We start from the raw sequence: 23,600 nt of genomic DNA on the forward strand, positions 1-23,600 counted from the left end.
TAGCATTGCTTCTGAGCAAGTGAAGTGTTTCATTTTTACATTGTTTAAAAAGATTTATTTATTTATTTAATGTATATGAGTGTCTATGTGTATGCATGTTTACTCGATGCCAGAAGAGGGCATCAGATGCCAGTATAGAGGGTTGAGCCACCATGTGGTTGCTGAGAATTGAATTCAAGATCTTTGGAAGAGCAGCCAGTGCTCTTAACCACTGAGGTATCTCTCTAGCCCATCATTTTTACTTTTTTTTAAAAGCAGCATTTCTTTTGTCTACTGATAACTAATAATTGAAACTATCAAATGAGTAATGAGAGTTGTAACTGAGAAGCATGGAGTAATTTAATTCACTATGTAACCTTGGTTGGCCCCCAAACTGCTTTCAGAGTGCTGGGATTAAAGGTATGTGACACTGTAGGCAGTTTTTGTTTCTAATAAATACTTTAATGTACACTTGTGACAATTCATACACACAAACACCACATCTTTATCATATGTGTACTCTCAATCTCACCCCCAGGAACTTTTAAGTCCTCTCTCTCACTTTCCAGAGGAATGATTTTATCTCTCTTATTATTTTTTGAGACTGGGTCTCAATATGTAGGGCTGGTCTGTCTAGCTTTTGCTATATAAACCAGGCTGTCTTTGAATTCCCAGAGATTAGCCTACCTCCTGATGCCTTGACAGTGCTGTGCTTAGCTGCACGCAACACCACAGCTGGCTTTAATCTCTCTTCCAAACTATACGTTCGCTATTTAAATTTACTTTTGAACAAAGAAAATTGTAATTCTGAAATATTTAAGTAATACCTCTTTTGCTAAAAACTTCATCTCCAAAGTAATTGCTTTTTCTTTTTGGCCACTAACATTTACTTGATAAAAGCAACTAACTTTGATTTGGTGTTGAAGTTTGATTTAAATGTTTTAGAGATTTATTTATTTATGCATTTTTAAATGTACCGATGTTTTGTCGGCATACGTTTGCACTTTAGGAGATGCCATTGGACCCCTGGGGCTATGGGTATAGCGGTGCTGAGCTGCAGTGTGTGCAGAGAATTGAGCCTGGTCCTCTGGAAGAGCAGATGTTTCCTGAGGAGACAACGCTCACCTGCAAGGGCCTGCACTGGGTAAACAGCCTGCTCCCAGCACGTCTCCTCAGCGGGGCCTGTGCACAGACTGTGCTCGTCATCAAGCTGGAGAACAAACCAAACCACAATGGCATCACGCACGCCTTCCTTAACAGCGGGGACAGCAAGAGGCTGCGGCTTTCTAGTTGCAAGACTTTTCAACTCCTGAAAAGAAATGTAAAAAGGATGAGAAAACCGAGGTTAGGAAACTAGTAAGGAGCCAAAACAATTTAAATAATAAAAAAGAATGAGAAGGCTTTATACACTGACTGTGCAGCCCGCTCGGTGTCACACAGCTCCTCTCTGCAGCTCACAGTCCTTTCCTGCACAGCTGGGGAATCACAGAATACCATGTGTACTAAACAGACAGGAGACACATCCACACGCTACTGATAAGAAAAAACCACCAGTGACACAGTGGTAGATGACAAATGCATGCAGCAAAGCAACATCGTTGTTTTATTCTGGAAACTACACATGTGTACATGCATGCTTACAGAAAGAAAAGCAAGCCCGGAATGACACACTTAAAACAAGAGATGCAGGGGAAGGAGGCAACGTTTTAAAAGGTGACACTGGGGCGTCTTCTGTCTGTTCTGTAACTCCTTAAAAGTGTTAAACAGGTAGACATTATTTTTTTAAACTAAAAGCTTTTATACGGTGTATGTGGATTAAGGAAAATTTCAAATGAAAACTATTAAAATAAAAACCAGCTGTGATAAAGTACTTAACAGCCGCACTCCCATTACTCCTGGAACACTTTGTCTACCCGGCATCCACAAAAAAGTGAACTTAAAACAGCTACAGACCACGCCAAGAGAAGGCCAGTGAAAGGCGAAGCATCTGACGCTAAGAGCGCACGCATCACCTTCCTTCTGCCATCACAGGGAGTGCTCACAACAGCACACAGGACAGCATTCACTCCCAACAAACCCAGGGAGCTTTCCCCTGATATGGAAAAAGAATACTTTCAAAGAAATTCTAACTTGCTGCTTATCATTCTTCATAAGTAGAGCCTCATGTACATTAAAAAAGAAAGCCAGGCATGGTGGTGCACACCTTTAACCCCAGCACTCGGGAGGCAGAGGCAGGTGGATTTTGGAGTTGGAGGCCAGCCTGGTCTACAGAGCGAGTTCAAAGATACACAGAGAAACTCTTACCGGTGAGTATTGGGGGGTGGGGGGAGAGACGGGATGGGGTGGTTAAAATTAAACTTCTTGTTTTTACCTGAAGACTGTTGAAATCAACTTTTATAATCTGGAAGCAGTCTGTCAAAGGCAGATATCCTCCAGGAATCCGACTCATCTTTTCAGTGGTGTATGGTTCAACTGTTTCTTCAGTATCTACCAAAGAATAGGCTGGGCTCTGAAATTTCACATTTGTTGGCAAATGGATACCAGCAATGTCCTTAGCACCCACCCTAGTAAGAGTTCAAAGAAAAGGTAAGGTATAACACAGATTTTGTAAATTATCAAATATCATCTAATACTCAAGAAAATATAAACATAAAGATGAAATAAAATCCCATGGCCATAGATTTCTTAATTATATCCATAATCACATGAAGAAAAAAATTAAAATAAGTCTATATTCAAATTAACAAGTTTGAGCCAGGTGCAGTGGCACATGACTGTTATCCCAGCACTCAGGGAGGCAGAGGCAGGCAGATCTCTGAGTTCAGGGCCAGCCTGGTCTCTAAAGCAAATACAGTACAGCCAAGGCTACCCAAAGAAACCCTGTCTCAAAAAAAAAAAAAAAAAAATTAACAACTCTGTGGTTAAGCATGCTTGCTGTTGTTGCAGAGGCCTTGAGTTCAGTTGTTCCAACACATGTCAGCCATCTCACAACCACATACAACTCCAGCTACAGGGGATGCAACACCCTCCTAGGGACTCCACAGATACCACATACACATGGCACACATTTACACAAACACACATGCAGAAATAAACATTTGAAAAGTACACAAAGAGGGCTGGAGAGATGGCTCAGAGGTTAAGAGCACTCACTGCCTGCTCTTCCAAAGGTCCTGAGTTCAATTCCCAGCAACCACATGGTGGCTCCCAGCCATCTATAGTAAGATCTGGTGCCCTCTTCTGGCATGCAGGCAGAACATGGTATACTTAATAAATAAATAAATCTTTTTAAAAAAAAGATATACAAGGAAAATATTTAGAACATGTAGTCAACAAATGATTCATATTCAAAATGTACTTTTGGATTCCAGCAAGTTAACAGAAGACAAACAAGACAGAGAAGACACCTAGCTGCTTCGCCACAGGGATAGCCAAGTAAAATATGAATGTGAGCGATCATAAAGCAGTGAGGTGAAAACAGGACAGTCAACAGCAAGGGTTGGAGAGAATCCTGTCCCACACGACTGTATTTATTGGTATTCTTTAACCAATTAAAATACCACAGAGACATTTATATACGTAGAGCTGAGAGCCAACCAGTGCGGTCTCATTCACCAACTAGGCACCTGAGGCCCATGTGTCTGGCGGGTAGCCTGAGCCTACCCTGCGCCTACCAGCATCTAAACACTTTTACTATCACCCGGTCACATGAAACAAAAAGATAAATGAACAATTCACAGCAAAGACAAGAAGTAGGTATTTACCGGTGGTTAGTTCATTTTATTTTTTTCTTTTATTCATCAATACTTGCAACACTATTTTTATGTTGTCTCTATACAGGAAGGAGAGTTCTCTGAATGATTTAAAATTGCATCTGCCCAATCACTGCATTAATGAAGTTAACAAGAAAAACAATACTAAGTTGGGCGTGGTGGCGCACGCCTTTAATCCCAGCACTCCAGAGGTAGAGACAGGCAGATCGCTGTAAGTTTGAGGCCAGCCTGGTCTACAAAGCAAGTCCAGGAGAGCCAAGGTTAACACAGAGAAACCCTGTCTCAAAAAACAAAAAGAAAAACAAACAACAACAACAACAAAAAACAATACTAAAATTTATCTTCACATTGGAAATCCTTTTTTTTTTTTTTTAATTTATTTATTATGTACAGAGTGTTCTGGACACCAGAAGAGGGGCATCACATCTCATTACAGGTGGTCATGAGCCACCATGTGGTTACTGGGAATTGCACTCAGGACCTTTGGAAGAGCAGCCAGTGCTCTTAATCTCCGAGCCCTCTCTCCAGCCCCACATTGGAAATCCTTACTTGAACTTCAATTAAAATCAATCTGAACTTAAATTTTTTCTGCACAACTTCTCACACAAGTTGTATGAAAATAAAGCTGGCTTTGGGGCCGGGCGTGGTGGCGCACGCCTTTAATCCCAGCACTCGGGAGGCAGAGGCAGGCGGATCGCTGTGAGTTCGAGGCCAGCCTGGTCTACAAAGTGAGTCCAGGACAGCCAAGGCTACACAGAGAGACTCTGTCTCGAAAAACCAAAAAAAAGAAAATAAAGCTGGCTTTGATCCTAGAGTTCTACTTAAAATAAATAAGACTAAGCATTACAAGCATGCACTAAGCTGTGAAATAGTGTTCTTATTTTGGGGGTCTCGGGGTGGGAGGGATTTTCTAGACAGAGTTTTTCTGTGTAGCCCTGGCTGTCCTGGAACCTGCTCTGTAAACCATGCCTCAAACGCAAGAGATCTGGCTGCCTCTGCCCCGCCTCCCCACCCAGTGTGTCACCACCGCCTGGCTTAGTGTCTCTCTAACCACTTACTTACCTGTGATGTCTTCGTATCTCTGCACACTCTACTGCCATCCCAAATATAACAGCACTTGCTGGTATAACTTTCCCATACTTTCCACAATTTCCATTTTCTCCTTTGGTCTGAAAATATAATAAAGTCACATCACTACATGTACAAATAAGTATGTGCATAAGTGTGTTTATATACAGGCTAAAAAGTTTTTCCTTTAAAAAGTATTTTCACTGGTATGTGTGCGTCTGTGTGTGTGTGTGTGTGTGTGTGTGTCTAGGACAACCAAGGCTACACAGAGAAACCCTGTCATGAAAAACAAAAAACACGAACCAACCAAATAAATATAAATGTAATTTAATGTTTAGAATACAAGCACAAAAAGAAAAGAAAGGAGTATAAAGCTAGTTCAATTTAAAATATGATTTAATAAAAAACAAAAAGCAAAACAAAAAGGAAAGTACTGAAGAGATGGATCAGAGGTTAAGAGGACTGGCTACTCTTGCAAAGGACCCAGGTTCGACTCCCAGCACCCACAAGCAGCTCATAACCCTCTCTAACTCCAGTCCCACAGGGTGAGATGCCTTCTTCCGACTTCCACAAGCCCTGCACACATGTGAGTCTCACACACACATCCCCAACAGGCAACCACACACATGCATGCAGGCAAAACTCTCAAATACATAAAACAAAAGTAAAGATAATTAAATGTTTTTTGTTGTTGTTGTTATTTTGTTTTGTTTTGTTTTTTTAGTTTTATTTTATGTGCATTGGTATGTAGGTATCAGATCCCCTGGAGCTGGAGTTAGAGACAGCTGTGAGCTGCCATGTGTGTGCTAGGGATTGAACTCAGGTCCTTTGGAAGAGCAGACAGTGCTCTTAACCACTGAGCCATCTCTCCAGCCCCCAAAATAATTAAATCTTTAAAAACAGAAAGAAAATAAAACCAGGCATGAAATGTAGCTCCGCAGTAGTGCACTGGCCATGTGTAAGGCACCAAGGTCATCTCTAGAACTGGAAAAAAGTCAACTTGAAAAATAAACGACTCTTCTATGTCCCATACATATCATCTTCTGTAATCACTGGATTTTACCACAGTGCATTAACACATACAGTAAATTAACTACAATATACACACGGCTACAGGAGAGCTCAGTGTGCTGTCTAGGAGCCTGAGTTCAGTGAGTACCTGAAAACTCCACTGAACTAACATTACTACCCTTTTCCTAGAGATTTGCCAAAATTCCACGCATTGACTGCTGGGAGATTCAAAGCACATCCCTCTTCCACAACTATAGTCAAGAATTTAGTCAGCACTTCCACACATAAGCTCATCCAGAGTCCCTCCTTCCTGTAGTGGTGCATGCAGTGCTGCCAAGTGCTTTCCCTTGTGAACTGGACTGGTGTGTGCAGTGCACATCGTGTTACACTGCTGTCAAGTGCTTTCTCTTATCTTTTGCACCTTGCACACACTCTCGGGACTCAGTGAGCCCCTTGGAATAATGACTACATGCTCGAGTTTAAGTGCTTGCAGGCTGCTTACCTTTGGCTGAAGAAGTAAATTCTCCCACGCATGAATTAAACTCTCCACAATTCCTTCTCCAAATACACCTGCATCGACAGTTTCTGTTACAACTAGGGACACTCTATAGAATGATGTTTTAAGGATACATGTAAGTAAACTGACATACTGTTTATACAAACTGTCAAAGCTCAGACAAAAGGGCAAATATGTTATAGAAAACCTCTACCTAAAATGTTCTAATACATTTCAGTATCTTTCCCGCCTCTCTTGATCATGAACTCTTTTTCCTTGCTCTGGGCAGAGAAGGGTTACTTTCCCAGGCTCTGTTCACTGCCTAAGTCCTTAAGGGTAAGTCGTGCCCACATTAAACACTGAGCATCTAACTCTCACTCTATAAAATGTTTCTCTCCCAGCCTGGAATGGTGGTTTCTATCTCTAGACCCAGAACCTGGGACCTGAAAGCACACTGACCAGGCAGAAGTTAAAAGTCATCTTTGACTACATAGTGGGTTTGAAGCATGAACCCCTGCATTAAAAAGCAAAAACCAGGGACTGGAGAGATGGCTCAGTAGTTAGAGCACTGGCTGCTCTTCCAAAGGACCCGGGCTCATATCCCAGCACCCACATACCAGCTCACAACTGTCTGTAACTCCAGCTCTAGGGGATCTGACACCCTTACATATATGCACATATGCAAGCAGGCAGAGCACCAATGTACATAACATTTTTTAATTTTTAAAAGTTTCTTCTTTAAAAAAAAAAAAAAAAAAAAAAAGCAGAACCCAACCAGGGAAGGAATACAGCCACAGATTCTCCACCATCAATGATCCTTATTTCTTTTTGTTGTTTTGGTCATTGTTTTCCAGACAGGGCCTCTCTGGTAGTCCTGGATCTAGCCACCACCCGGCATGAACTTCCTTTTCAGGTGTCTTTAAGAACAAATTGTTTGTTTTGTGTATGAATATGTGTGTGCACTATTTGTGTGCGTACAGGCGTGCCACAGTGCACATGTCAGTGTCAGACACTACTCTCCCTCTACCTTGTGGTTGCAGGGACTGAACTCAGGTCATCAGGCTTGGCAAATGTCTTTACCCACTGGCCACGCTGCCAGGCCAGTTTTAAATCTGACCAGAACCTTCCCTCTCAAAAGTTCTCTTAGTACCTTCTGTGACACTGCACGTACCCGCGTCTCTCTTACCACTTGTCAGGTCTTTGCAAACACCTCCTCCAGAGCACTGCTTTCATTCATTCATCCTGCCTAGACAACTCAAAGACACTCCCTTTGCTCCTTCTCTGAATTCTTTTCACTTTCACTGTCAGCACCGTTCACTTTGTAGTCTAAAGATAGACCAAAATTTCATAAATATTCCTTATGCCCCTCTCCAGACTTGTAAGTATCTGAAGGGTAGGATGACTTGCGTGTCCTCCATAGTGCCCTGACCCAATTATATCTATGCACAGAAAACATTCAGCATTTATGGCCACACGCCCTTAGAATATTTCAAATTGTCTAGTCTCACAACTTAGTCCAGAAATCTGCTTATGGTCAAAGTGAATGAATAATAGTCTAAGTAGAAACACTTATTTCAGCTTGCTTCAAGAGCAGTCTATTACAAATTTACAAATTTGTAGTACAAATTTGTACTAGTACTAGTACTAGTACAAACTAGTACAAAATTACAAATTAAAGTAACCTCTGAGCCGGGCGTGGTGGTGCACGCCTTTAATCCCAGCACTCGGGAGGCAGAGGCAGATGGACTGCTGTGAGTTCGAGGCCAGCCTGGTCTACAAAGCGAGTCCAGGACAGCCAAGGCTACACAGAAAGACCCTGTCTTGAAAAACCAAAAAAATAAAAAGTAACCTCTAATTCGTGCTACTCCAAATCATATGCTGAAGCCCTAACCCTAACAGCACTGTATTTGGAGACAGAGCTCTTAGGAGGCCGTTAGTTCAATAAGGTCACCAACATGAAGTCCTAATCCAACAGAGGCAAAGTCACATGAGGACAAAAAGAGCAGGTAGCCAACTGCAGCCAGGAGAATGCCTGCCTGAAAATGATGTGCCTGTAGTTTAAATTCTGTGACCTTTAATATTTTGTTATTATAACATGTAAACTAAGGCAACTTTGTTTTTTTATAAAATGAGTACACACCTGCATAAGGATCTGATAAACCTCCTCACCAACAAAGACCACTGAAGGGTAAATACCATGCACTCATTATTAAAACTGGAAGATCTAAAAATCAGAGTTCAAATAATAACAGAACACCAAAAAAGTTCTTCACGTATGAACTACACTTAAGTGAGACAGAAGACAGACGGCATCGGCAGCTATACAAGTATTACATTAGGAAAGGGAAAGTGGGGTTGGAGAGATGGCTCAGAGGTTAAGAGCATTGTCTGCTCTTCCAAAGGTCCTGAGTTCAATTCCCAGCAACCACATGGTGGCCCACAGCCATCTATAATGAGATCTGGTGCCTACTTCTGGTGTGCAGGCATACATTTGGGCAGAATACTGTATACATAATAAATAAATCTTTAATTTTAAAAAGGGGAAAGTGCTTGAAAAGATAGGCAGACACTTTCTAAATGCCTTCTTGTTCTGAGAACCCACTGCTCTCCTGCCCACAGTGAGACTGCAGATACAAACATGGCTTCTATAAAGGTGCTTTCATTGTTTTCAGGACACAGGACAAAGCACTCTGTCAACTGGCACTTCCAAATGTTCATTTTAATCAAGGACACCAATGAAAACATGATGTCTGCTGAGGGTGAATGGCTCACATTGTAAGCACAGTTATTTAACACTGTTGACCTACAGGAAGTCAGTCTACTTTTATGGACAAGACGTCTGAGTTTAGCCAGGTGTGTTGGCGCATACCTTTAGTCCCACCCAGTACTTGGGAGGCAGAGGCAAGAGGATCTCTGAGTTCCTGGCCAGCCTGGTCTACAGAATGAGCTCTGGAACAGCCAGGGCTACACAGAGAACCCTATCTCACAGTGACATGCTAAAGAACGGTTTGTTACTATCAATTTTTCTTGAGTTCTTTATTACTGTTTAAAAAGCACATGTGACTATAAAGACCTGCATTTTTCTTAAGCTAGGTGATAGCCACATCTCCACAAAACAAGGATATTGTTAGTGCTGTTGTTAACACAAGAAGCTGGAAAGGTATATTAATGGTTTTGGTGAATTATAAACATACCTTTCAGGAATGTGTTTTGGAATTTCTATATCGAGTGACTTCATGTGTAGGAGCTTTATCCCAGTCTCCATCTTGTTTGCAGCCACTACATCACACGCAAGTTCATACATGGTCTTGGATAATTCACAGGCATATACTGAGTGTGCACCAGCTTTTTTAGCAAACATGCTGTAAAAGAAGAAAAATCCATTATATCTTTTTCCAATTTTAATAAAATTATGATGCTTCAAACATTTTTCCATTCTTTAATATAACCATCATTTGTTCTGCATTAAAAAAGCTTGAGGCTAGCGAGTTGGCTCAATGGGTAAGCATTTGCTATGCAAGTCTGACGCTCACAGTCCAATCCCTGCAGCCCACAGTGGGAGGAGAAAACTGATTCCTGAAAACTAGTTAACTTCTGACTTCGCATACTGTGGTGAGCAAGCAGGCTTGCAGGTGATATATGTACACGCACACACAGAGTAATAATAATAATCTAATTAAAAGGTAAGATAAGGCCAAGTATGGTGGTTATGTGCCTTTAATCCTACCACTTGGGAGGCAGAAGCATATCTTAGGAGGATATCTCTGTGATACCCAGGCCAGCCTAGTCTACACAGCAAGCTCCAAGGACTACACTGAGAAACTCTGTCTCAAAATAATAATAATAACAATAGCAATAAATAAAAAGAATGAACTAATATACTTGTTTAAAAACAAATCATTTGCCAGGCGTGGTGGTGCACGCCTTTAATGTCAGCACTATAGGAGGCAGAGGCAGGCAGATCTCTGTGAGTTCAAGGCCAGCCTGGTCTACATAGTGAGTCCAGGACAGCCAAGGCTACACAGAGAAACCCTGTCTCGAAAAACCAAAACCAAAACAAAACAAATCACTTGCCAAGCATGGTGGAGCACACCTTTAATCCCAGCACTGGGGAGGCAGAGGCAGGTGGATCGCTGTGAGTTCGTTCAAAGGCAGCCTGATCTACAAAGTGAGTCCAGGACAGCCAAGGTTATATGGAGAAACCTTGTCTTGAAAAAAACAAAACAAAATCTAAAATTTATTATGCAGAATTTCAGTAATCCCAAGTTGCTCTTAGTTTTCTTGAATTTTTTTTTTTTTGGTTTGAACTTTTGATTAGTAAAATCATAGAAAAAAAGTATAAAATTAACAGTTCTATCAATAACACTAACAATATCATGAGAAACAACTACTATTTTTACAAACCAATGTTAGAATTTGTTTGTTTGTTTGTTTTTCCAGACAGGGTCTCTCTGTGTAGCCTTGGCTGGCCTCAAACTCACAGCGATCCACCTGCCTCTGCCTCCCGAGTGCTGGGATTAAAGGCGTGCGCCACCATGCCCAGCTCAATGTCAGAATTTTGGTATCTAACAAACCTGTTTAATTCATGTAAATATAATAAAAGTAATAATTACAACAAACCTCAGTATTCCAGTTCCTGTGCCAATATCCAAAACACTTGTGGACCCCGAGCCCACCGCCTTCTGGATCGCTGCATTGTAAATCCTATTCCTCCTGGTGTCGTTAAGCATGACGAAGTGCCAACGTTCCACCAACCAGTTTGCAACGCGATAAAAGTTCTCCTTGGCGTCACTGAAATCAGGGTTTAGCTTCACCGCTCTATGAAAATACCCAGCTGCCTCATCTCGAAAGCCCATTCTAGATGAGGAAGAGACAGAGTACGTTCACCTCCGTGTGACCAACGGCGGCGGCGCCCCTGTTGGTGCACTAACCCAGCCTGAGCATCCTCACCGCTGCCCCCAAGCCCACAGCAGTCCACCTCCTCTGCAGGTCATGAGCACGGCACGCTCCTGACTTCTTTTCTGAGTTTCTGCCTGTGCATCTCAGATGTCCTAGGGCACCCCTAGGTGGAGTGGAGGCGTCCAAGGCATTGACTTGTACTGAGCTGAATATGAGCAGATTAAAAAAATAAGACAAAGAAGAAATACTACAAGTCATCTGAGCGCTGCTTCTCAGAAGTGATGAAGAACTCCCTGTCACGGTTTAAGAGTTAATCGTAGGCTGACTGCACTGCCCACGACCAGAGTGCATCTCACACACCACCAGACTCAGCAGCTTCCAAACTGGTCTGGACTTTGCTCAGCCTACTTACCCACTCCCTGACCAGAGACATAAATTTCTACAAATATCAAGTTCCATACACAGCTGTTGTCATAAACCAGCAATTTACGGGCCACACAGTCAATACAGCAGAACAAATGGAATTCTTCTCCCTCTCACTTTAGGCACCATCCATTCTAAAGAAACTTAATCAGACGATTCATTCTGAACGTGGTTACGACAAATGAACCATCTAACAAAAGGGCAGTGCGATGTTAAATTGTAAGTGCTCGTGTTTTAGTTTAAAATGAAAACATTAAGGTCAGTATATGTTATTTCTTTGTTACCCTGAAGGCAGAGATATCTTGTTTATATGCTGGAACTGCCCAGGACACATGATAGTAGAAAATACATGGTGTTAATGTAAACAAGCCTCACCATGCTAGACCAAAGTGTGTAAGGAGGACGATGGCTGCTCAGTTCCTTTACCTTGTCACAACTCTACACTGTACACACTCCTTCCCCAGAGCCATGGCTCTGCCCCGTCCTGAGTCAAGTAAGGGCCCTTGGGAGTAGGAGACAAACTACTAGGTTGATTATCAACAGCCAATAGACTCCAGATACATTTAAGAGAAATTCTGTGGTCACTTACACTTTGTGGTTCATTACTAATAACATTAATGATTTGAGAGAAAACAACAACGCATGAGAACAGCTAGAAGGAATATATAAAATGAGATTCATTTATTAAATTCCTTAAAGTTGAAAGTACAACTTGCCAATCTGGCAGAACAATGCTCTTTCCCCATTACTTTAAAACTTTCTAACTCAAAAGCAATGCTGGCCTTTGGCTGTGGTTCCTGTAATTCCTTGGCAATGCTTATGGCTTGTGATGGTGTGCATAAGAGCTCACGTGGCAAGCCTGACTGGGATCCCTTGAGACGCCTGCTGACATGTGGGTACTCACACTGGGAAGGGTTTTGCCTGCCTTAACTGACGATGAGTGCTTCCACGCGCCTCAGTGTTTGTATAAGCAATGTGATTGCGCTGGACAGGACTTTTATTCTAGAGTCTAGAATTTGGGTATGCATCATATGGAGGTGGTACCTGAGTATACCGCCTCCAATAAAAACACCGTGTACTAGGCCTCAGAGGAGCTTTCCAGATTATAAACATATGACTCAGAGTAAAGGTGGAAATGTGCACTGTGACGTCAGAGAGGACCTTGAGGACTGCTCTTGGATTCTCTCCAACGTTGCCAGTGTTCTCTTTCCTTTTGCTGGTTTTGCGTTCCAATCAAACTAAGACAATCTGTTAATGACTTACTACCAACCTCGCCCATTTTGTCTGCTGTGCAAAAAACTTACACGGCCTTCTAACAGTTTCCCACAGTTGCTAAGAAGACACTGCAGGAGGGAAGTTTTGCCTTCTAGTGCCACTATAGGCAGGGTTTCTCCAGAATCACACGCCCTGTGTTCATGGAAGGCAACAGTGTTCCAGCGCATGGCACCAGAGCATGCAGTGATGGGCAGCTACTCTAGAACTCTAGCCTAGTGGAGAGCTCCTTAACAGTATGCTCCAAAGTTTATACTTCCCCATTAAGCTTTCTCTGGCACCCCAAAAGGAAAAATTCTAGCATTTTCCAAAGAAGAGATTCACCAGCTTTCTGGCATCCTGTGAACCACAGCTATGCCTTTTCAAACAAGGACTGGATCTGAGCCCAGTAAGGAAAACTCTCCCTTGAATATGTCCTCAGCGCTAGGGGTGTGACTCATATAATATACTATAAAATTGCCATGGACCAGCAAGACGGCTCAGTAGGCAAGGGTTCTTGTCACTAAGCCTGAAAACCTCAGTTCAATCCCCAAGACCTAGCTCATGGAAGGAGAAAACCAACTCTCTCTGACATCCACAGGCACATCTTGGCACATGAACCCACAACACAGGTATCCGTACACATGTACCCACATGTACCCAAATAAACCTGATTTTTAAATTGCTAGATTACATACCATATTCACATATCATTCCTATATTCTTTTTGAGTCTCACTCACGTTGCTTATATTACATTTCCCTATTCAAAGGACTGTATGCACAGGCAGAGTCGGGCAGAGATGTAATCTCCAGCTGAAATATCACCTAAGCCCACAGGTTAAAGACCAGACTGAGCTCGTGGTAAGCCTCCATCTCAAAACCAAACAAAGTAAGTTACTGCATAACTTACACTCGCCTTGGACTGGTAAAAAAAAAAAAAAACAAGCCTCATTGTAGTGAGGTCACTACAAACCTGAAGAGATGCTCTCCCATGCTATTGCAAATCACTTCATCATCAGGAAACAGCTCCAAGGCCTGCTCATAGCAGCCAAGTAAGTCTTGTACTCTACTGAGTGCATCAAGCTCTTCAGCCCACTTGAAAAGTGTATACTGAAAAGTTTCCTTCACAAACAAGAAAAAAAAATTACAAATTAGTAAACAAGAAAGAATTCATAACTCTAGCTGAAGATTCCAACAAATGGAACTATAAATGGAACGATGACCTGAAATTGCTAATTTTTAGTATGTGCAGTTTGCCAAATGTGGTGGTTTGAGTAAGGACAGCCCCACGGGCTCATACGTGTGAGTGATGGTGATACAGCTGTCTCTAAGTCACTGCTGTTCCTGTAAGTAACCCCAATAAAACTCACTGGTTCACCAAGTTGGACTTTGGTGGGATCCATATTTTGGTCTGTCATGGGGTCCCTATCTAGAGTGAGTATGTATGTGTTTCGTCCCCCAAGTTTGGTCAAAAAAAAAAAAACATATCCTAACTGCACTATCTTTAAATCAACACCTCCTGACAATCCATACTGTTACGGCTTAACCTGACCGTTACAGTCACTTGGTACAATGCACCAACTTCCTCCTCACTGCCAACCTAGCCCGTCTCATTTCCCTCTAACGGTTTGCCACGACACTGAACTATGGAAAGAAGGCAGGCTCACACATTCCAGCTTCAAGTCAACGAACTTTACACACAAGATTCAACACCTGGAACTGAATAACAGTTTATTAGAAAGATAAGGATAACGAAGGAGATTCTTTTCTTACATGGTAGATAGTCTAGATACCTAGGTCTTACACGAACAGCTCAACAGTTCTTCCATAGGTTAGTAGAATGGGGAGCTAGGAACACTGGTCAGTAGCTGAGCACTTTCCTGGTATGCCTAAGGCCCTCAGTTTCGACTCCGGTAACAACAAAAATGAGTAAATAATACAAGCGCTAAGGGGCTGAGGAGATGGCTCAGCAGGTAAGAGCAGTGCTTGCTGCCCTTGCAGAGGACCCAGGTTCAGTTCCCAGCACTCAGCTGCTTACAACTGCCTATAATTCTAGTCCCAGGAAATCGAGCCGGGCGGTAGTGGCGCACGCCTTTAATCCCAGCACTTGGGAGGCAGAGGCAGGCGGATCACTGTGAGTTCGAGGCCAGCCTGGTCTACAAAGTGAGTCCAGGACAGCCAAGGCTACACAGAGAAACTCTGTCTCAAAAAACCAAAAAAAAAAAAAAAAAAAAAAAAAAGGAAGAAATCGAATGCCCTCTTTTGGTCTTAGATACACGCACACATGTAGAATGTGTGTACATATACATACACACACATGTACACACATATATACACACACATATACATACACACATACATATACATGCAAATATGCTTACATATTAAATTTATTGATTTATTTTTGGTTTTTCAAAACAAAGTTTCTCTGTGTAGCCTCGCTGTCCTGGAACTCACTCTGTAGACCAGGTTGGCCTCAAACTCAGAGGCCTGCCTCTGCCTCCTGAGTGCTGGGATTAAAGCTGTGTGCCACTACTGCCTGGCTATGTACTAAATTTAAATTTTTTTAAACGCAAGTTTAGTGACTCAGTGTGACTGAAGTGTGGGTGTAGGCAGCAGAGAGAATATCAAGAAAGCAAACAGAAGCTTGAGGCTTTTGCAAAGAAATATGAATTTGGTTTCCTATAAAAGGAAACCAGAAGCCAGGCGTGGTGACGCATACCTTTAATCCCAGCGCTTGGGAGGCAGAGGCAGGTGGATCGCTTCGAGTTCGAGGCCAGCCTGGTCTACAAAGTGAGTCTAGGACAGCCAAGGCTACACAGTGAAACCCTGTCTGGAGAAAAACAAACAAACAAGCCAGTTGCTAAGTCCTACTGAATGCTGGTTATTACGTTTGTTTGTTTGTTTGTTTGTTTGTTTTTTAAAAAATAGGACAAGGGCTCACACAACCCAGGCTAACCTCAAACTCATTGTGTAGCTGAACTTCTGAGCCCCCCTGCCTCTACCTCGCACATGCTGGGATTACAGCTTATCCTTGCCACACTAGGTTTAGCCCTCGTGCCCAATTCTACCAACTGAGCTACATCTCTGGCCATACAGCTAAGTTTTACGTAATTATTTTTTCTGTGTTGGGACTGGAACTCAGAGCCTCACACCCAGGGCCATTCTAAGGCAAGCTGTTGTCCAGGTCTATCCTCCAAGCCAAACAACTGCCACGTTGGGGGTGGGGGGGCGGGAGATAGCTGTGCCACCTGCAAAAGATCACACCAGATGGACCTGTTGACCTTTTCAATCCCTCCCAGAACGGCAGGCTGGGTCACATGACACTCTCCTGCTGTTCCATACCACCTGTTTTTGTTTTTTTAAAGATTTACTTATTTATTTATTTATTTATTACATATACATTGCTCTGCCTGCTTGTACCCCTGCAGGCCAGAAGAGGGGACCAGATCACATTCTAGATGGTTGTGAGCCACCATGTGGTTGCTGGGAATTGAACTCAAGACCTCTGGAAGAGCAGTCAGTGCTCTTAACCACTGAGCCATCCCTCCAGCCCCCTCCATACCACCTGTTCTGAGCAATACTATCCTAACTGCACGGCTTAGGGTACAGTCTAGAGCAGTGGTTCTCAACCTTCCTAATGCTGTGACTCTTTAATACAGTTCTTCATGCTGTGGGGACCCCAACCACAAATTATATTCATCGCTACTTCATAATGATAATTTTACTACTGTTTCAATTGTAATGAAATACCTGATATGCAACCCTGTGACCAGGTCCTGACATTTCTACGAGTTACAAAAGCCTAATGCTACTGACATCTAGTGGGCAGAGGACGGACCAAGGAAGACAGTATACCTTCTGCACACGATAACGCAAAACCTCCAGCGCAGGGCTAATTTAAATTAGATACTGAAGGAGAGAAAGAATTACCCTGCCTCGTTCGCATTTACGGGGCCTTTGAAATCTTAAGTGAGGCAGAAATTTTGAAAGAGGTGTGTGACAACTCTTGACTTTTGTTACTAAAACATCGCTGTATTGAGAGGGGCTGCAGAGAGCCTCAGTCTATCTCTGTCTCTCTCTCTCTCTGTCTCTCTGTTTCTCTCTCTCTCTCTCTCTCTCTCTCTCTCTCTCTCTCTCTCTCTCTCTCTCACACACACACACACACACACACACACACACACACACACACACACACACACACACACACACACACCCCACCCTGTTGTCGCTGTCAAGATCGCAGGGTTTGGCAGCCACCGGGAAGGAAGGCCTCACCTTCACGTCGTCTTTGAGCTCTGGCGCCAGGCTGAGCACTAGGAGGTAGTGGGCATAAGCAGTGCCGAAGTCCTGGGCGCCCAAACAGTGCTCAGCGCTCTGCAAGGATCGCGCCACCAGCCGGTCCCGGCCGGCCGCACCTGCGCCACCACCCCCTGCTCCCCGGCGGGACCTGGGCCTCGAGTTCGGCATGGCTGAGTCTCCGCTCGGAAGCCCACGAGGAAGACGCCCTTGTCCGGAAAAGAGTCTCCAAGCCCAGGACCCAAGGAAGCAAGAGAACACACAGAGGTTGGAGGAGATCACCTCCACAGAGTGGGGAGCTCCGCCTTCTCAGCAGCGGACGGAGCTGCGCGCGCACCGGGCGGCGGCGCGCTGTGATGACGTCACCCGGCGAGCCGCGCGCGCGCTCTCGGGGAAAGCGCCGGCACTGCTAACGCCGAGGAGTACATGGGATGTAAGCCCCTTCTGCTCCGCTGTCACGTTGCTTTGGCCGGCCAGGTTTCCCACCTTGTACAGTGTGCCGCTGCGAGTCTCAAGACTCTGCTCGCGTCAGGCGTGCGCGATGCTCCAGGCCTCTGGATCTCAGCGCACCACTCGTACTTGTGCAAAACGAAGTAAAAAACTCATTAAATTTGGCCATGGTGTAGTCTCTTAGCGTCAAGTATTCTCACAAGACCCAATGAGGCGGAACTTTGGATCACGCTCCATAAACGCGATCTCTCTGAGAACTACTTCAAGGTTGCACAAGTCACTGGGATGGGTACAGCGGAATCCGAATTTCCTAATCCCTGTTACATTAGTCAAGTGTTTCTCCTGCTCTTTAGTTTTGCTTGTGTGCTTTCCAAGCTATTCATATCCTCCTTATGTGGTGCTTTCTGAACTAAGCAATGTAGAATTTAACTATACAGCATTTCTCTAATAAGATGGAAAAACACAGAGAAAGCCTCTACACCTAATGGGACTGAGTAGAACATAAAGACGAGTAGACTTGGGGTAAGGGTTTTATTGTTCCAGCCCATGCTTTTCCTCTTTATCTAGCAATTCTTCCATAAGACATTGAGACAGACCCAAATGAAAGCATCAGACAAACTCCATTTTTAAAACGAAACTCCATTTTGTGTTAAACCTAGCCAAGGGCTGAATCCAGATTCCAGAAAAACCACAAAGTAGTCTTAGACAGAAAAATGTTCCCTAGCAACACAATCAGCTCACCTTGGGAAAGTCCAAATATACTCTCTGCTGGTCAAACTGACCAGCAAGTGGTCTGGCACATAGCAACAACCAATTAGGAGAAGCCAGGCCAAAGTTCCTAATGCCCCTGTGACTACTTCAACCAATCTTTTCTATAGGCCAACTTGCCCCTACACCTATTACCCAACCATGAAATGCCAAGGCTTGTAACTCCCTGCTTGCAGCTTTTCTGCCCAAGTGCCATCCAATCATATACTGTAAAACCCATTTCTGTGTCTAAAACCTATAAAAACCCCTCTCAACTGAGAGTTGAGGCTGCTTCCCTGCATCTGCTGTGTCAGTGCATTGGTGGGTGGCCCGGGGTTTGAACCTGCATTAAAGACTTCTTTGCCACTACATTTGGGCTCAGCTCTTGGGTGGTCTGTTTGGGGAGTCTCAAATTTTGGGCATAACACCAAATGTTCTCTTCCTGTCATAAGTCATGAGGTTGTTCTAACTATGCAATGAAATAGTTATAAAAACATTTTTACTTATACCTAGTTAATGCAATTCATTGTTACCATTATCTAGAATCATTTTGAAATTATCTGAAATTTTCAAAAAGTTATTACACCTGTAAACATTCAACCAAATATTTATGAAATTATTTGCATGATGGAAAAGCCAGAGGTGACAGACTGAAGCTGAGGAGGAGGGGGGGGCATCTCAGTCCTGCTTCCCAGGGACATCTGGGGCCATGCTGCCAGTGTTAATTTTCAACTTAACAATCCAGAATCACCTGGGAGACTGATTGGCCTTTGGTCATGTCTGCGGGTGGTTATCTCCAGCTGCGGTGGGTAACGCCGTTCTCCAGCTGAGCCCCTGGACTGTGTAACTGGAGAAAGGAAATGAGCCACAGTGTGTGTTCATCAGTCCCTGCCTCCTGACCGGGACAATGGAAGGACCAGCTACTGCATGCTGCTGCCGCCCGGCTTCCCTGCAGTCTTTCTCCCTTACATTGCTTTTGGCAGAGTCTTTGTTTTGTTTTGTTTTTTTAAGATTTATTTATTTTATTTATTGCATATGAGTGCTTTTTATCTGCCAAAGAGGGTATCAGATTACATTATAGATGGTTGTGAGCCACCATGTGGTTGCTGGAAACTGAACCCAGGACCTCTGGAAGAGCAGGCGGCGCTCTTGACCACTGAGCCATCTCTCCAGCCCCTTGGCAGAGTCTTTTATCACGGCAACCGGAAAAGAAACTGAGACAGCGAGCGGTGTTTGTTTGAACATTTGGTCCCTAGCCAGTGGTGCTGTTTGGGAAGATGGCGAAGCTTCCGGAGAGCAACTGGGCCACTGAGGTCCGGCCTTGGGGTTTCACAGGCTAGCCCCACTTGCCCTTCTTCTTGGCAATTCATGGAGATCAACTGCCTCTTGTTCTTGCCACCCTGCCTCCCTGGCTATAAAGGATCATGTTCCCTAAAACCGTATGCAGAAACGAACCCCTGCTCCCATAAGGTGCTTATGGTCAGGTGTTTCCATGACAACAAGACAAGTAAGTGATACAGGGAAGATCCGTCATTCTATTAGCACATGAGTCTCTGCTTACCTGAATTGCTTGACTTTGCAAACTATCTTGTCTTGTGGGCATGCTCTCCCCTTCCATGGGCAAGGTTTCTTACATTCTGTTTTTGTATCTGCTGGCTTCCAATGGCATGATCCAAGTACCTAAAACAACTACAGTACATGAATGATACTCAGAGAGGACACGTTTCCATGACAGAAACAGGGAAAGAACAATTTAATTTTCTGCAGGAAATGTTCCACTGCCACTTTTTCTCAGCCGTAGAATTTATTCAATATGTCCCACAAAGTACACTGGTTACTTTTTTTTTTCTTTTTATCATGAGTGTTGGCTAAGAGTGGGAGGAGCAGGACTGGAAAGAGACAGCTCAGTGGCTTAGAGAGTGTACTCCTCTTTCAGTGGACAAGGTCAGTTTCCAAAATCCATATCGGATGGTTTACAAACTCCTCTGAGTCTGGCTCTAGGGATGTGCTGGTTTAACTAGGAATGGCTCCATTGACTCATGTGTTTGATGCTTGGCACTACTAGGAGGTGTGGCCTTGTTGGAGGAAGTGTGTCACTGTGGGCTTTGAGGTCTCCTATGCTGAAGCTGTGCTCAGCGTGGCAGTGTCCGAGAATCCAGATGCAGAACTCTCAGCCCCTCCTCCAGCACCATGTCTGCCTGCTGCTGCCACGCTTCCCACCATGAGGATAATCAACTAAACTGTATGCCAGCCTCAATTAAATGTTTTCCTTGTAAGAGTTTCCGTGGGCATGGTGTCTCTACACAGCAATAAAACCCTAAAGAAGACAGGAGATCTGGGGCTCTGTCTCCATGAACAGACATCCACATAGCTAAAAGTAACAAAACTAAATCTTTTAAAAGAGAAACATGGAGCTGGGCAGTGGTGGTACACGTCTTTAATCCCAGCACTCAGGAGGCAGAGGCAAGTGGATCTCTGAGTTTCAGGTCAGCCTGGTCTACAAAGCAAGTCTTGGACAGCCAAGGCTACACAGAGAAACCCTATCTCAAAAACAAAACAAACAAAAATCCAAAACAAAAGAGAGAGAGAGAGAGAGAGAGAGAGAGAGAGAGAGAGACAGAGACAGAGACAGAGACAGAGACAGAGACACAGAGACAGAGACAGAGACAGAGACAGAGACAGAGACGGAGAAGAGAGTAGGCAGACAGTACAGAAGGACAGAAAAAAATTAAAGAAGCCAGGTTTGGTTCTTTTGGGGGGCACTGGTTTTTCGAGACAGGGTTTCTCTGTGTAGCCTTGGCTTTTCTGGACTCACTTTGTAGACCAGGCTGGCCTCAAACTCACAGCAATCTGTCTGCCTCTGCCTCAAACTCACAGAGATCTGCCTGCCTCTGCCTCCTGAGTGCTGGGATTAAAGACAAGCACCACCACCGCTGGCCAGGTTTGGTCCTTTTTTTCATCACCTTTCAAATAAAGCTGTCAACAAAAAGGAAAATGATAGCCTTCCTGTTGCTTCTAAATTACTCAGATAACATGGGCTACCAGTTCTCACTACAGTAAGATATAAGTAAAATAAGTGTACCACAGATCATTTGTGCATCTTTATATAATACAGTTTGCAGGTACTATCTGAGGTCTTTTGCCAAAATAGGACTAACAAGGTAGAATGAATGCCTGGTTATCTAAGAAACCACAATGGAACTGAACATGGTGGTGTGCTCAGGATGTGAAGGAAAACAGGCCTCTGGGATCCAGGCCAGCCTGGTCTGCAGAGAAAGTTCCAGGACAACCAAGGCTACACAGAGAAACCCTGTCTCAAAAGAAAAGAAAAAAGAAAAGAAACCCAAATAAAAAAATAAATTTGACTACTCTATTGTGCGTTTATTCCATTCTGTCTTGTTTTGTTTTGTTTTAGACGTTTTCTCTGGGTAGCCTTGGCTGTCCTAGAACTCACTTTGTAGACCAGGCTGGCCTCAAATTCACTGAGATACACCTGTCTCTGTCTGTGCTGGGATTAAAGGCGTGCGCCACCACACCTGGCTGCAAGGTAACTTTTAATGTAGTTGTACTATTCTGCTGCATATTTGAAGTTCAATTATGAGTGCTTCCTTAGTATACATAAGTCCCCAGGTTCAATCCCCAGTGACACCAATATATACATACCATATGTGTAATGTGTATGTATATGTGCATGTGTATATGTATATTATGTTATAATATATACCATATGTATGTATTATAATATAAAATGTATATATTATATGTATTATTAGTTGTTGTATATAATACAATATTACATATTATATATCATCATATATAACACAACATTGTTTATATAATATATACATATTATGTATATATGCCTTTCACTGCTTCTAAGAACTCTTTGATTGTATGTTCTTTTTCACTCTTTTAGGGTCTAGAACAAAAGCCTCCTCTGCTAACACTAAGGCTGGATTAATGTGGTTGTCTTTCACCATATTCTGGTCAGTTTTTCAATGAACCACACAAGGTAAACAAAGAAATTAAGCCAGCTGAATAGTTCTTTTTTACAAAATATTTATTTATTAATTAATTAATTTATTTATTATGTATACAGTGCTCTGCCTGCATGTAAACCTGCATGCCAGAAGAGGGCATCAGATCACATTGTAGATGGTTGTGTGGGGCAGTGGTGGCACACGCCTTTGATCCCAGCACTCAGGAAGCAGAGGCAGGTGGATTGCTGTGAGTTTGAGGCCAGCCTGGTCTACAAAGTGAGTCCAGGACAGCCAAGGCTACACAGAGAAACCCTGTCTCAAAAAACCAAAATAAAGAAATACATTATAGATGGTTATGAGGCACCACGTGGGTGCTAGGAATTGAACTCAGGTCCTCTTGAAGAGCAGTCAGTCCTTTTAACTGCTGAGCCATTTCTCCTGCTCCCAACTGAAAAGTTCAAAGTCAACGTTGGAATGTGGATAGGGAAGGCGGGACAGACGTACGTATGTACAGACAGACGTTTCAAATGGGAAAGAGAGCTGTCATCAGAACTGGACTAGAAGCTAACCAGCTTTGTTCTGATAAAGAGTTTGTCTATTTTCTTATTTGTCTCCTGGGGTGTAGTAGCTTGGATGAGATGTCCCCTGTAATCCTGGACAGTTAAATGCCGCATCTCCAGTTGGTGGCGCTGTTTGCAGAGGCTTAGGAAGTGTGGCCTTGCTCCAAGAGTACACTACAGGAGGTGAGCGCTGAGAGCTTAAAATTTACGTTAATTCAAGATTGTTCTCTCTGTTTCCTGCTTAGCTTCCTACGCAAGTCACCATGCCTGTTGCCAGCTGCCTCCGTTTCATCACCACAGACTTTTTTTTTTTTAATGTTCATTGGTGTTTGACTGCATGCATGTCTGTGTGAGGATGTCATGTCCCCTGGAACTGGAGTCACATACATGTGTGAGCTGCCATGTGGGTGCTGGCTATTGAACCCAGATCCTCTGGAAGAGCAGCCAGTGCTCTCAACCGCTGAGCCATCTCTCCAGTCCCTCATCATCATGGACTTTACTCCTCTGAAACAGTAAACCCAAATAAACTTTCTTCTCCAAATCCCCTTGCTCATGGTGTTTTATAAAAGCAATAAAAAATGAACTAATACATGAGGCATGGGCAGCAGAGCAAAGTGGCACACACCTGTAATCCCAGCACTCAGGAGGCAAAAGCAGGTGGA

At 43.5% G+C, this 23,600-nt stretch overlaps 1 long non-coding RNA gene and 1 pseudogene across 2 annotated transcripts in view; one reads left to right on the top strand and one right to left on the bottom strand.

Annotated features, from left to right (window-relative positions):
- The window catches only part of LOC311583965 (protein arginine N-methyltransferase 9-like), a 31,571-nt pseudogene extending 13,997 nt beyond the window's left edge, over nucleotides 1-17,574 (bottom strand). The window contains exons 1-8 of the transcript in view: nucleotides 17,181-17,574; nucleotides 13,876-14,024; nucleotides 10,948-11,184; nucleotides 9,522-9,689; nucleotides 6,334-6,436; nucleotides 4,815-4,921; nucleotides 2,351-2,543; nucleotides 1,105-1,288 (exon numbers count right to left, since the gene is read on the bottom strand). The product of the transcript in view is annotated as a protein arginine N-methyltransferase 9-like (transcript). The remainder of the gene's footprint in view (nucleotides 1-1,104; nucleotides 1,289-2,350; nucleotides 2,544-4,814; nucleotides 4,922-6,333; nucleotides 6,437-9,521; nucleotides 9,690-10,947; nucleotides 11,185-13,875; nucleotides 14,025-17,180) is intronic.
- A 1,619-nt stretch (nucleotides 17,575-19,193) lies between these two features.
- LOC311583957 lies at nucleotides 19,194-23,589 on the top strand. Its single transcript, XR_014774729.1, has 3 exons — nucleotides 19,194-19,905; nucleotides 22,315-22,410; nucleotides 23,184-23,589. It is a non-coding gene; the product is annotated as an uncharacterized lncRNA (long non-coding RNA).
- Nucleotides 23,590-23,600: the final 11 nt, after the last annotated feature.

The sequence above is a fragment of the Acomys minous genome (genome assembly GCF_964271855.1).
Source record: "Acomys minous genome assembly, contig: SUPER_14_unloc_1, whole genome shotgun sequence".
NCBI lineage: Eukaryota > Metazoa > Chordata > Mammalia > Rodentia > Muridae > Acomys > Acomys minous.